Consider the following 13,913-nt stretch of genomic DNA (forward strand, 5'->3'; position numbering starts at 1 on the left):
ATATCCAGTGGCTATGGCTACAAATCTATAACAATAACTTCATGTAAAGCAGTACCCCTGGATGAGTTGATGGTGACAACTGAACCTGGGACCACTCATCTAAAAGCAGAGTCTTTACTACCTTTTAGATCTAGAGTTTCAGATTCAGTCCCTGCTGCTTACCACTGACATAGGGATGTCATGTTACAAGTGGTGATTTGTATCAGGATTTCAGCTGTGCAGGACCTCCAAGGCTTGGGATGTATGCCCCAGCCAGGAGGCATGTGTAAGCAATACTTAAAGTGTGGTTTTCTGTCCCCCTTCAATGGCAGGATCACAGAAGTTTACAAGTTGGCTACAGCCTTCAAGTTAAGTCTTTTAACTCAGACAGTAACATTTCATGTTTTCAAATGTAGAGTTTCTGGGTTCAATCCCTTCCCCATCCAGGGTAATTGTGTTACATTAAAAAAAGATTGACAGATCAGAAGCGCTTTCTAAAATGGGTTGCTGTGATCCAGGGATGACTTAGTGCTAACTGGCAGAGGACATAGGAGGTTCATAGAGTTTTATAGGGATCCCCTGCTGCAGATATGTGCATAACAGTTCACTGAAGGGTGGCATGTGAGGTATCTACCAAGAGCCAGTAGCCCACTGGCCATTGTCATCCTTGCGAAATGTCTGTATGGATAATATTTATGGAGTTATTTATCTATACTAAAATTTATGTTCTTATGGTCTTGGAGTTAAGGCAGGTCACTAGGCAATGACATACCTTGGAAATGTTCCTTTCAGGCAGGAGGACACCTTCAGGTAGCAGGCACCCATCTCCCTGTCTGGTCATTTATTGTATGTCTCAGAATGCATGCCTATTTGCATACTGAGTCATAGGATAAATAAGAATGTGAATCTACAGGAGAGGAAGTTTACAGCACAAAAACAAACAGCAGGGGAATGTCCAGCTTTTGAATAAAAACAAAGGCATGTTTAGGTATATCTCAGATTCCAGTGTTGCTTGGCACTTTTTCACCTAGAAGCTAACCTGACACCATGTCTGTCTCTTGAAAGGAGAATCACAGCCAGCTTGGCTAGAAAAATGCTGCAAGGATATTGGGTGAGCAATATTGTACAAGACATGAAAGTATCTTGTTAATTAAATCTAGGTCCTATAATGCGTGTTATGATTTTGTTTTATATATAACCATTCATTTCCAATACTTCTACTTCCTATTATTTGAATCTCTATGCTTTTTTAAATAAATGTATACTTGGTTCCACTATAAACATATCTAAGTGCTGTATGTTAAGTAGAGTGATGATTTGAAGTGGAATTGGTAAGTTGTTTGTTCTCTGCAAGCAGCGAATCTGTTAATACTGTGAGTGTCCAGTGGACCAGGGGCTGGATACTCCAGGTAGGGCACAAGGGGCAGAAGTAGGGTTGCCAACTTTCTAATCGCACAAAACCGAACACCCCTGCCCCGCCCTGAGGCCCTGTGCTGCCCCTTCTCTGAGGCCACGCCTCTGCTCACTCCATCCACCCTCCCTCCGTTGCTCACTCTCCTCCACTCTCACTCACTTTCAGCGGGCTAGGGCAGGGGGGTTGCGTGTGGGAAGGGGGTGAGGACTCTGGCTGGGGTGTAGGTTCTGGAGTGGGGCCAGGGATGAGAGGCTTGGGGTGTGGGAGGGGGCTCAGGGCTGGGGCAGGGTGTTGGAGGGGTGCGGGCTCTGGGAGGGAGTTTGGGTATGGGAGGAGACTCCAGGCTGGGGCAGGGGATTGGGGTGCGGGAGGAGGTGTGAGGTCCCTGCAGCACTTACCGTGGCTTCCAGGTCCCTGCAGCCCCTAGATGCATGGGCATCCAGGATGGCTCCACACACTGCCCTCACACCTGCAGGTGCCACCCCCTCAGCTCCCATTGGTCACAGTTCCTGGCCAATAGGAGCTGCGGAGCTGGTACTAGGGGTGGGGACAGTGCGCAGAGCATCCCTGGCCGCCTATGCGCCTAGGGGCCACAAGGACCTGGCAGCCACTTCTGGGAGCTGCAGTAAGCTAGCGCATGCAGGGAGCCTGCCTTAGCCCCAGGCGCTCGCTGTGCTGCCTATTGGACTTTTAACAGCCTGGTCGGCAGTGCCAACCGGTGCCGCCACGGTCCCTTTTTGACAGGGCATTCAGATGCCTGGCAACCCTAGAGCAGAGTGTGCTTATTGCTAATCTGTAGAGAAACCCCAGAGCCTTCAAGGCCTAGAGGGGAGAGCTTGTGTTGCTGATGGAGTTAGGGAGCTGACCATTGGCAGGTACAGACGAGATTTCCTTATGCTAAGGGAAGATGGGAGCAATGTGCCTCACAACTCTGGGTACCCCCAGGAAGTATCACAGATCCAGACTTTCTCTTCCCCCAACCCCACTTGATTGTTTTATATAAATCTCTTGGTTCAGATAAATCTATCTGGTCAGATTCTAATCTGCTGCACACTTGAGTAATTCCAATGTTTTCAGTGGGGTTGGGCCAGATGTACATCAGTTTTACAAAGATCGGAATTTGGCTTAGTTCGTAATATACAGGATTTCCATCTGTTAGTGTTTTCATTCAGAGAAACCAAGTCTTGTAGTTTTAACTATTTTCTCTATCTTCTTTATCTCCCATGACCACTCATTCCAATAGCACTCTCTGGACTGCTGCCTGCAGCCTTAAAGTCTCAACCAGGAAGCTATCTTTCTCAGTGCCCTGTGCAATGAGGTCTGAGCTGCTCTGGAGAATGAAACAGCTGAACTGAAACCTGAAGCAACTGGTTGAAAACTTCACCATTAAGAAGTTTCACTTCCCAAATAGTGCTGTGCTATAAATAGTCTGTGCAATGGGATATGACATTTACTCCCACACATGAGATAGACAGTATGCTTTGTAACCTGTGTATTATGGGCCTTAACCCATGAGTTACCTGACCAGCAAAATAGGGCAAGGAACCCATTGCTTCCCTCAGCTAGACTTGTGAAACTGCACTCACGTCAATGGGGGTTGCGCTGGTGAGGTCAGGACAGAATTGGTCCCAGATTTACTGCATGTATGCACAGGAAAAAACTCTTCCAGTGTCATTTCAAACTCTGCGATCATTTCACATATCTAAAGGCTTCTGTCTCAGGACTTACTATATTTTGCACTTTTATCAGGGGCAGTGGATCTATGTTACCACCCATGTGCATCATTCCTTGTGAATTGTGCGCACATGCAAGGGGGTGAAGGTGAATGCAGGACTCAGGATCTGGCCAGGGAGCAGGTAAGCATCCTACCCTCACACTACCAAGTCTCAGTTGCTCCCCTCACTCCCCATGCAGAGCACCTACCTCATGTCCCTTCCTATCCTTGACACCCCAACTTCCCCATTCTGCCCCATTGCCCCAACTCCCACCTGCTCTCCATGCAGGGCGAGCTTCCTTTGCCTCTCGCTTCCATAGTACCTTCCATCTGAGGATCTCAAAGCACTTTACTTCAAAAGCAACGCAGCCAGTGGAACTCAGGAAAACTTGATTACATTTCTGGCACTGCTACAGACTGTGTGTGTGACCATAGGCATCTCACAATCTCTCTGACTCCAGTCCCCATCAGTGAAAGAAGGATAATACATCCTTTGCCTTTTTTGTCTTCTGCCATTGTAAGCTCTTTGGGAAAGGAAAGTCTCTTACTATGTCTTTATACAGTGCCTACTGTATTGGGGGGCCCCATCTCAGGTGAGGGCTTCAGGTACTACTGTGCTAAATAATTTTATAGGCATCACATCACAAAATCCCCACAGAATAAATCTGTATTATCCCTATTTTTTAGGAATGGAGAAACTGAGGCACGGAGATTCCTAGATTTTAAGGCCAGAAGGGACCATATAATGATCCAATCTGATCTCTTGTGTAGCACAGATCAGAGAATTTCACCCAATGATTCCCATGTCAATCCTATATCTTCCAGTTGAGCTAGAGCACATCTTTTAGAATTATAAGGGAAGCAACTTGTCTATGGTCACACAGCAAATCAGCTGCAAACAACCAATTTTTACAAAAAGTGAAAAAGGAGTTTTTCAATAAGTTGTTGTGGCTTATTCCAGACATGCCACCCAACGAGAAGATAATTATTGGAGCAGATCTAAAGGCACATGTTGGAATGGCAAAGGCTGGATATGAAACAGTTCAAGGAGGACACAGCATTGGAACCAGAAACTCTGAGGGGGAATAGTCGTACAGACTTGTCTGGCACTGCACACACTTTCAGAAGAGGGAAAGCCACCTCATAACTTTTGCCAGTGGAGGATGCAAGTCTCAAATTGATTTCTTTTTAATAAGAAAAATTAATAGATCATGAATAATGAATTATGGGGTAATACACAGCAAGTGCATTGTGAAGCAACACAGATGTCTTCTTATGGACTTTAGAATGCAGAGACCTCAGCAATATCTGAACTCCTGGGCACAGGAAACACCTAAGTGGTGGAAACTTAAAAGATTTTTTTCATTCGTATAAGAATTAATGTGTCGATTTCCTGAGTATGCACAGAGATGTTTGGAGGATAATTGATACAAACTAAAGTTAATATTGCTGATAAACGGCACATGAAGTCCTAGGAGTGATGACACCAGTGTCAAAAGGGAGACTTGGTAGTGGAATCCACAAGTTAAAGAATCCACTGAGAGGAAAAAAATAACTTTTAAAAAATGGCAGGCCAGTGGATTACGCAGTGATAACATGGCTTCTATGAAGGCAAAAAAAGGGCACAAGATATCAAATTATTTTACAAACCTGTTCAATTATATTCTTATGCGAGAAGGTAAAAGCTTTGTGATGCCTTAAACATGAAGGAGACATTACACTGTGGGCTGATTATCGCCCAATGAAGCTGATGTCACAGGGTATGAAAATATGGGAGAAGATTATTGAAAAGCATCCTCTGCATGGAAAAGTTGAAATTTGGAAGGGTCAGTACAGATTTATGCTAGGAAATACAACTGATGCTATATATAGTCTATGAATCCTCATGGAGAAATTCAGAGAAAAGAGATGGGCCTGGACTTTGTGGACTTGGAGAAGGTGTACAATCATGTACAAAGAGAACTTGGTGGAGTTTGCGATGAAGTGATGTACCAGCAGGATGTGTCTGTCTTATGCAAGATATGCATGATGGAGTGACGACCTGAGCCATAACCAAATGGGGCTACAACAGAGAATTTCCAATAAATGCTGGTCTGCACCAGGGATCAGTGTTGAGCTCTTTTTCGTTGAGCATTGTCTTGGATGTGATATGTGAGAATCAGGGCTGACGAGAGGCAGGTGGGAAGCCGGCACAAATTACCAGGGCCTGGCTTCCCCGGCCCTGTTTAGCCGGTCCACCCTTGCTGGGGGGTCCGAACATTTTTTTTCACCAGGGTCCGAACCCGCTCTCGACGGCCCTGGTGAGAATATACAAAAGGAGTCTCCTTGGAACATGCTCTTCACTGATGACTTCATGATAGGTGCAGAAGATTTGTGAGACCCTGCAAGTGGCAACACAGTTTTGAGCACGAGGGACTTAATCTGAACATTGGTAAGACTTAGGCTATGAAAACTGAGGGAGGAGGACCCACCATAAAGGATATCACAGGCACAGACCATATAGTGAAAGAATTGAAATACCCTAGGATCAATGGTTCCTGACAACGATGCCCTCCTGATTGCTGCTGGGCATTGTACCACAACTACTTGGTGCAAATGGCTGGAGCTGACTCCAGTTCTCCGTGATAAGGATGCTAAAGTTAAAAAGGTAGAGTGTATCAAACTAAATCAACCCATCCTAATGTACAGAACAGAGATTTGCCAGCAATCAGAAAAGAAATCAATATACTCTCCCTCACAGAAATAAAGATGTTGAGATGATGAAATGGTTGGAGGGTCCATGAAAGGAAATAAAATAAGGTTACAAGGGGTCTAATGCATGTTGCTCCAACTGAAAACAAGTTGAGGGAGACTAGGCTACAGTATTATGGACTTGTCTGGCCGAGACCTGAGAGTTGTATTGATAGGATGGCTCTTGTAATGATCATGAATGGAAGATGACCAAGAGGGAGGCCAAAGACTCAGTACATGGACTGAATATCAGCAGACCTTAGAGAGACCAATTTGCACAACAGCCAGGCATACAATCATACGTTTTGGAAGTAGGCTACAAAAGTCTGACCTAGTGACAGAGGATGTGGAAAAAGCTAATGTACTCAATGCTTTTTTTTGCCTCTGTCTTCATGAACAAGGTCAGCTCCCAGACTGCTGCACTGGGCAGCACAGTACAGGGAGGAGGTGACCAGCCCTCTGTGGAAAAAGAAGTAGTTCAGCACGATGTAGAAAAACTGGATGAGCACAAGTCCATGAGGCCGGATGCGCTGCATCCAAGAGTGCTAAAGAAGTTGGTGGATGTGATTGCAGAGCCATTGGCCATTATCTTTGAAAACTCATGGGGATCGGGGGAGATCCCGGATGACTGGAAAAAGGCTAATGTGCCCATCTTTAAAAAAGGGAAGGAGAAGGATCCGAGGAACTACAGGCCAGTCAGCTTCATCTCAGTCCCTGGAAAAAATCATGGAGCAGGTCCTCAAAGAATCAATTCTGAAGCACTTAGAGGAGAGGAAAGTGATCAGGAACAGTCAGCATGGATTCACCAAGGGCAAGTCATGCCTGACTAACCTAACTGCCTTCTATGATGCAATAACTGGCTCTGTGGATGAGGGGAAAGCAGTGAACGTGTTATTCTTTGTATCAGAGGGGTAGCCGTGTTAGTCTGGATCTGTAAAAGCAGCAAACAGTCCTGTGGCACCTTATAGACTAACAGACATATTGGAGCATGAGCTTTCATGGGTGATGCATGCATCCGATGAAGTGGGTATTCACCCACGAAAGCTCATGCTCCAATACGTCTGTTAGTCTATAAGGTGCCACAGGACTCTGTTATTCTTTGACTTTAGCAAAGCTTTTGATATGGTCTCCCACAGTATTCTTGCCAGCAAGTTAAAGAAGTATGGGCTGGATGAATGGATTATAAGGTGGATAGAAAGCTGGCTAGATCGTCAGGCTCAACAGGTAGTGATCAATGGCTCCATGTCTAGTTGGCAGCTGGTATGAAGTGGCGTGCCCCAAGGGTCGGTCCTGGGGCCAGTTTTGTTCAATATATTCATTAATGATCTGAAGGATGGAGTGGATTGCACCGTCAACAAGTTTGCAGATGACACTAAACTGGGAGTAGTGGTAGATACGTTGGAGAGTAGGGATAGGATATAGAGGGACCTAGACAAATTGGAGGATTGGGCCAAAAGAAAGTGATGAGGTTCAACAAGGACAAGTGCAGAGCCCTGCTCTTAGGATGGGAGAATCCTATGCACTGCTACAGACTAGGGACTGACTGGCTAGGCAGCAGTGCTGCAGAAAAGGACCTAGGGGTTACAGTGGACGAGAAGCTGGATCTGAGTCAACAGTGTGCCCTTGTTGCCTAGAAGGCTAACGGCATTTTGCGCTGTATAAGTAGGGGCATTGCCAGCAGATCAAGGGACGTGATCATTCCCGTCTATTCAACATTGGTGAGACCTCATCTGAAGTACTGTGTCCAGTTTTGGGCCCCACACTACAAGAAGGATGTGGAAAAATTGGAAAGAGTCCAGTGAAGGGCAATAAAAATGATTAGGGGGCTGGAGCACATGACTCATGGGGAGAGGCTGAGGGAACTGGGATTGTTTAATCTGCAGAAGAGAAGAGTGGGGGGGATTTGATAGCTGCTTTCAACTACCTGAAAGGGGGTTCCAAAGAGGATGGATCTAGACTGTTCTCAGTGGTGGCAGATGACAGAACAAGGAGTAATGGTCTCAAGTTGCAGTGGGGGAGGTTTAGGCTGGATATTAGGAAACACTATTTCACTAGAAGGGTGGTGAAGAACTGGAATGGGTTACTTAAGGAGGTGGTGGAATCTCCTTTCTTAGAGATTTTTAAGGTCAGGCTTGACAAAGGCCTGGCTGGGATCATTTAGTTGGGGATTGGTCCTGCTTTGAGCAGGGGGTTGGACTAGATGACCTCCTGAGGTCCCTTCCAACCCTGATATTCTATGATTCTATGACCCTGAATGGGGAAGTAGCAAGAAAGCAGAAGAGTTGGAAGCAGAACCCAGAAGTCAAGGCTCCCAGTCCTGTGATTTAGACACAAGACCAGGGATTTCCCTAGACCGCCCCCCTGAATTTCCCCAACACCCTCCCCCCAGTTACATGCAGTGTTGACAATTTAGTCGTTGGTTGGAAATTTGAACTGAAACATTAATACACACTTTAAAAGCATATACAGTATATGAGAAAATATTTGTACCTGAGAAAGCATAATGGGTTTGAAAAGTGTGAACAAAGACTAGGTTCCTCACACAGCTGTTATTTATGACAATGTCCACACATTTGGTTCCACTATATTGGCCTACCTAATAATTTCAAATTATTATTTATAAGCAGGGTCTGATGAGCTCTCCCCTGACAGCTAGTGCTGAGTGGGAAGGTTTCAGGACCAGACTGTATTTATGTGAACACACCTCCTCTGCTGAGGTATCCAGCAGACAGAGCTGTGCTGTGCAAGTGAGCCATTTTGGCTGGTGTTGGGTTACAATTCACTGAAGTATGAAATGTTGTTATCCTCATTGTCTGAGTAAAGGGCAGCAAAGCTGTGCTTAACCTGCCTGAATGAGAGGGTCTCCCTCAGTGCTTAATTTGTGCTAGGGCTGAGCCCTGGCACCTCTAGGCCTGGCAGTGCATAGAATACCAGGATTGGAAGGGACCTCAGGAGGTCATCTAGTCCAACCCCCTGCTCAAAGCGGGACCAATCCCCAGACAGATTTTTGCCCCAGACCCCAAAATGGCCCCCTCAAGGATTGAACTCACAACCCTGGGTTAAGCAGGCTAATGCTCAAACCACTAAGCTATCCCTCTCTCCCCAGCTCTGGGACCTCTGGACTTGGCACATCAGTTATGAAAGTAACAAACTTGCTCGAGCCCTGGCACCGCTTTCATTACAAATTAAGCACTGGGGACCCACAAATGAACTGCACTCGCTAAGCAGGAGGTTTGGATGCCAGATCCTAGTGAAGAGAGAGAGGGTGGGGACAGGTGTTTTGCTGGGTGGGGTGGGCTCTGCCTAAGAGTCCCAGGCACTATTTGACCTGCCCCTCTCTCCTGTTTAGAGATAGAGCTGATTAGGCTTCATGGAGAGTTTTTTGTTTTGTTGAGTGACCAGTACCCACTAGAGCTGGAATCACTGACAATCAGGTCTCAGTGCTTAGCCCTGCTGCAGGACAGTGTTTCTGAGGAAGACCTCACCCAGCCTGCCCAAGCAGTGAGGTTCACCCACTGAAAGCTGAAATCACTGAGAGCCAGTGGAACCTCCAGAGACTGACTCGCAGAGGTTACAGTGGCAGGTGGCAGCAGACAATGGCAGTGCAGGGACATGGGGATGGAGCGGTAGAGTGAACGGTGGTACGACAAACAGCAGCCAGAGCACTGGACTATGTTTTAGTGGCTTCGCTACAGAATGCTAGATTTGTGACTGGAAAATGTATATAAATATGTTTCCTAGTAGGCCAAGATTTTTAAATGCATTATTTGCCAAGGCCATTATCTCACATCATCGCTATCTCAAGAGGTCATTATCTTGGGGAGTTTTTGTACTAAACTTTTTTATTATTATAATAATTATTTTTATGTAAGAACGGCCATATTGGGTCAGATCAATGGTCCATCTATCCCAGTATACTGTCCTGACAGTGATTATTCCAGGTGCTTCAGAGGGAATGAACAGAACAGGGAATCATCAAGTGATCCATCTCATCACCCATTCCCAGCTTCTGGCAAACAGAGGCTAGAGACACTCAGAGGATGGGTGTTGCATCCCTGCTCATCCTGGCTAATAGCCATTGATGGACCTAGCCTCCATGAACTTTTCTAGTTCTTTTTTTGAACCCTGTTATAATTTTGGCCTTCACAACATCCCTGGCAAAAAGTTCCATGGTAACTGTCCGTTGTGTGAAGAAATACTTCCTTTTGTTTGTTTTAAACTTGCTGCCTATTAATTTCATTGGGTGACCCCTGGTTCTTGTGTTAAGTGAAGGGGTAAATGACACTTCTTTATTCATTTTCTCCTCACCAATCAAGATTTTATAAGCTTCTATCATATCCCCTCCATCTCTTTTCCAAGCTGAAAAGTCCCAGTCTTTTTAATCTCTCCTCCTATAGAATCTGTTCCATAACACCAATCATTTTTGTTGTCCTTCTCTGTACCATTTCCAGTTCCAGTATAGATATATATTTTTTTGAGATGGGGTGACCAGAATTGCATGCAGTATTCAAGATGTGGGCATATCATGGATTTATATAGTAAAAGGGAAGGAGCTTGGTTTGCCAGACTGATCAGCTAAGTCAATACCGGCAACCTATATGAAAAGGCTGCAAAACACAATGCCTCTGGACTGCATCAACATGCAGAAAGCCTTGTAAGCCAGTCACTGTCAAAGCCAATTTTAGAAGAACTTAATGAGGCTGTTAAGAATGCTGGAGATACAGCTCAGTGTTGAACCAACATTGGGGTGACAGTAAGGCGATACGATGACAGTAAGGTGTACCGATAAAAAGTGGCCACCGGTACTGGCCCCTACCACCTTACTGCAGTGCTTTAACGACCCTGCTTTAAGTGCTTTAACGTTGCTGCCCCTCTTGCGCCCCCTGTTGGCAGCCCGGCGTAAAAGGGGCAGCGACATTAAAGCATTGTTGCAGCAAAGGACCCTGCTTAAAGCGCTGCCGCTTTATCTTTCTTGCCCCTTTTGCCCCCACCCCAGGCTGCCAATGGTGGGAGGGTTGGGGGGAAGGAGCAGCTGCCCCGGGGCTGGCAATTTAAAAGGGCCCGGGGCTCCAGTCGCTGCTGCAGTAATGGCAGTGAGGGCCAGAACCACGGGCCCTTTAAATTGCCACTGGAGCCCTGGGCGGCGCGGGCCAGGCAGCGTGGAAGGACTGGTTGGAGGATGCTGACCCCCAGCCCTGCCCCTTCTGCCCGAGGCCAGGCCCCTTCCGGGGTGGGGGCTGGAGCCTAGCCCCCTACCGGTAAGTTTTCAATTTTACTTTCGCCTCTGACCAACATGGCTGTTACACCATACTCTCTCCTTAAGCAAGAGATACTACACACTGCAAATTGGAGGCCAATGTTAAGTGCATTGTCACTTGTTAATCCTGAAGTTGGACACTGGTTTCAAACAAGACTGGCAAATGCTCGCTATCTTTCTGAAAAAAACTCAGCCGACTCTCTAGAAGCATGTGGTGCAACAGTGTAAGACTCAGGAGCTGAAAAAGCGAAGAACCCTCTTGTCATATTCAAAATATGTGCATACATGGCTGATGAATGCACCAATGCAAATAGGTATCAAGTCATTGCATATGTTATCATGATGTTCAGGGTAGGCCAGTAGATGCATTCTAGATGTTCAGGTTATAGAAGACATATCAGCCGCATCTGTGACATCTTAAAAGAGCTAAATGCTTGTAAATTGAACCCCAAACAGATGCTGCTTGTGCATTTGATGGAGCTACAAACTTCTCTGGAAGACATAGCGTACAAACTTTACTCAGAGAAAAGTGTAACCCTAATCTCTCCTATACACAATGCAGAGGCCTTCTACTCCAGTTAGTGCTAGTACGAGCTGCAGAATCTTCAAAAGATATTAAAAAGCCATAAATGTAATGGCTTTTTTATACTCTTTTTTTTTCAGCAAGAGTCCAAAAGGACTGAATGTCTTGGAAACAAATAGAAAATACACTTGGATTGAAGTTCAAGTTAGTCCAACCTGGGAAAACCCTCTGGCTTTCTCATGAGCAATTCTTGGCTGTTGTCTTAAAATTACTGCAATCACTATTACTGGCTTCGGAAGGTATCCACCAAGATAGGACAGATCTAAGTAGTGAGGCTGGTCGATTACTTTTATTACTAAGTTCAGAGAAGACAATTGCCATTCTCTCTCTTGTAAGTCTACTGTTGAAACCATTTGGGTCTTTAAACAATGTCATCCTGGCATCTGCTACAACAGTAATCGATCATTGTCCAGCAATGGAAGCTACCCTTGGATCTATCAGAGATATCCATTGAAAATGTACTGGAAGAAGCAAATAGTTCAGTCCAGAAGTTGACTAACGAAGGTACTTCAATTTACTCCTTAAGTGAAGAGGACAAGAAATGTTTGTTAAGCTGGCTGAAAAAGTTCAGAGACTTGATTCTTACAAATCTACAATAGCGATTTCTGGATTCTACTCAATCTCCACATAGCTTTTACAGATGCCTGTCTTATAAAACACCTACAGATGAGTGGAGAGAGACACTACCAGCAACAGGGCTGCTATGTGATCATGACAGAACAGAGAATTTTGAACACAGAGTGGAATATCAGACAATGAACAAATGAAGATTTAACTTCACATTCTTTATCATCACTAGTGGTTCAACCCAATCTTTGTGCTGTGTTTCCTGGGATGAAAGAAGCAGGAATTCATCTCTTGCTACTCCCAGGCACAAAAGCTACAGTTGAACATTCTTTTTCCTCATTGAATAGAATTTTGTGTTCTGAAAGAAGTTGCCTTCTACCTGATCAGGAGCATATCATGAAGGACTGGAAGTAACCGACACACAAGAAGACACCAAAGAATGCAAAATTACAAGAAGAAACCAAGAAGGATGTAGATGTAATGCTTCATAGTAGCCTTGAGTAGCCACCTTTAATTTTTGTGCTAATTTTAAAACATGAATTAAATCTAATAAAATGGTCATGAAACATTTTTCAGTTTTTACTATGGTGCCATACAGTCCACCTTCACCCTCACGGTCTCAACCCTCATTGGCCCTCACCCTCCCCTCTCCGCAAATATTCCAACCCCCCCCAATTTCAATTCCTGGGGAAAACACTGCATCGCCCTTCTCATGAATAACAGGAATATCCAAGACTAGGTTTTGTGGCCTTTTTATGACATAAGAAATACACTGTTCCATCCACCCTTACTTAGGAATAAAATAAAAGAGGGAAGGAAAACAATCAAAAAGTATTAGACATAAGCAGAACTGTATCTAAGTAGCATGGGCCTGATTCTGATCTAACTTAGACCAGCTTTACACAAGTGTAAATCTTTTGATTTCACTGGAGTTACTCCTGATTCACACTAGTATGAAATCAGAGTCAGGCTCATTGTGTTTCAAAGCTTTTCATTGGCTTTTTAAATACCAAAGAGAGTGAATTAATCAGAGTGTGCCCCTGCAGGGAATATGCTTCTGTAAAGCTTCCTCTTATCTTTGCCAGATTATGGTCGAATTAGCTGTCTTTCTGCACAAGTTCTGCTTTTGGTTCTGGTTTATTGTCAGGAAACATATGTAATCATTTTAACAGCTGTGTGTCCTGTTCAAAGTGAACTCTCAGTCTGAGTTGGGTGTGGGACAGGGCAAGGAGTGGTACTAGTTCTCATTTCTGGTTAGCAGTCCCGAGTAAACAAACTACACTTTGCCTTTTTGTTGCTGAGTACATCTGAGCATGTCAATGTTTTGCAAACCAACCTTAGCCTTCCTTTTGCTGTTTGAGGGAAGTGTCGTTATCCCGGATATACAGGAGACCGAGGCACGGAGTGGTTAAAGCCAGCATTTCTAAAAATGGCCTCTGATTCTGGGTGCCCCAGCTGAGACACGTTGGGCCCGATAGTCACTTGTAGATCCCATTACTTCCTGTGGCATTGTGCGTACTCAGCAGTTCTGAAAATCAGGCCAAAGACTGTTCGAGTTAGGCACCTAAATACTGAGACAGTTGAAGCCAGCAGTGATCTCTAAAGTGTCATCCTAAGTGAGCTGTCCAAGGCTATTCAGCACACCAGAAGTAGGACCAAAAAATAGAAC

The 13,913-nt window shown here is 45.1% G+C and overlaps 1 long non-coding RNA gene across 3 annotated transcripts; it reads left to right on the plus strand.

Annotated features, from left to right (window-relative positions):
* Nucleotides 1-2,701: 2,701 nt before the first annotated feature.
* Nucleotides 2,702-11,880, plus strand: LOC115639191. 3 transcript variants are annotated; one of them, XR_003997629.1, is made up of 3 exons: nucleotides 2,702-2,786; nucleotides 3,143-3,249; nucleotides 11,758-11,880. It is a non-coding gene; the product is annotated as an uncharacterized LOC115639191 (long non-coding RNA). The 3 variants fall into 3 exon arrangements; XR_003997627.1 differs by lacking the exon at nucleotides 11,758-11,880 and adding an exon at nucleotides 11,551-11,569; XR_003997628.1 differs by lacking the exon at nucleotides 11,758-11,880 and adding an exon at nucleotides 3,795-3,936.
* The last annotated feature ends 2,033 nt before the right edge of the window (nucleotides 11,881-13,913 follow it).

The sequence above is a fragment of the Gopherus evgoodei genome, chromosome 23 (genome assembly GCF_007399415.2).
Source record: "Gopherus evgoodei ecotype Sinaloan lineage chromosome 23, rGopEvg1_v1.p, whole genome shotgun sequence".
Classification (NCBI taxonomy): Eukaryota; Metazoa; Chordata; order Testudines; family Testudinidae; genus Gopherus; species Gopherus evgoodei.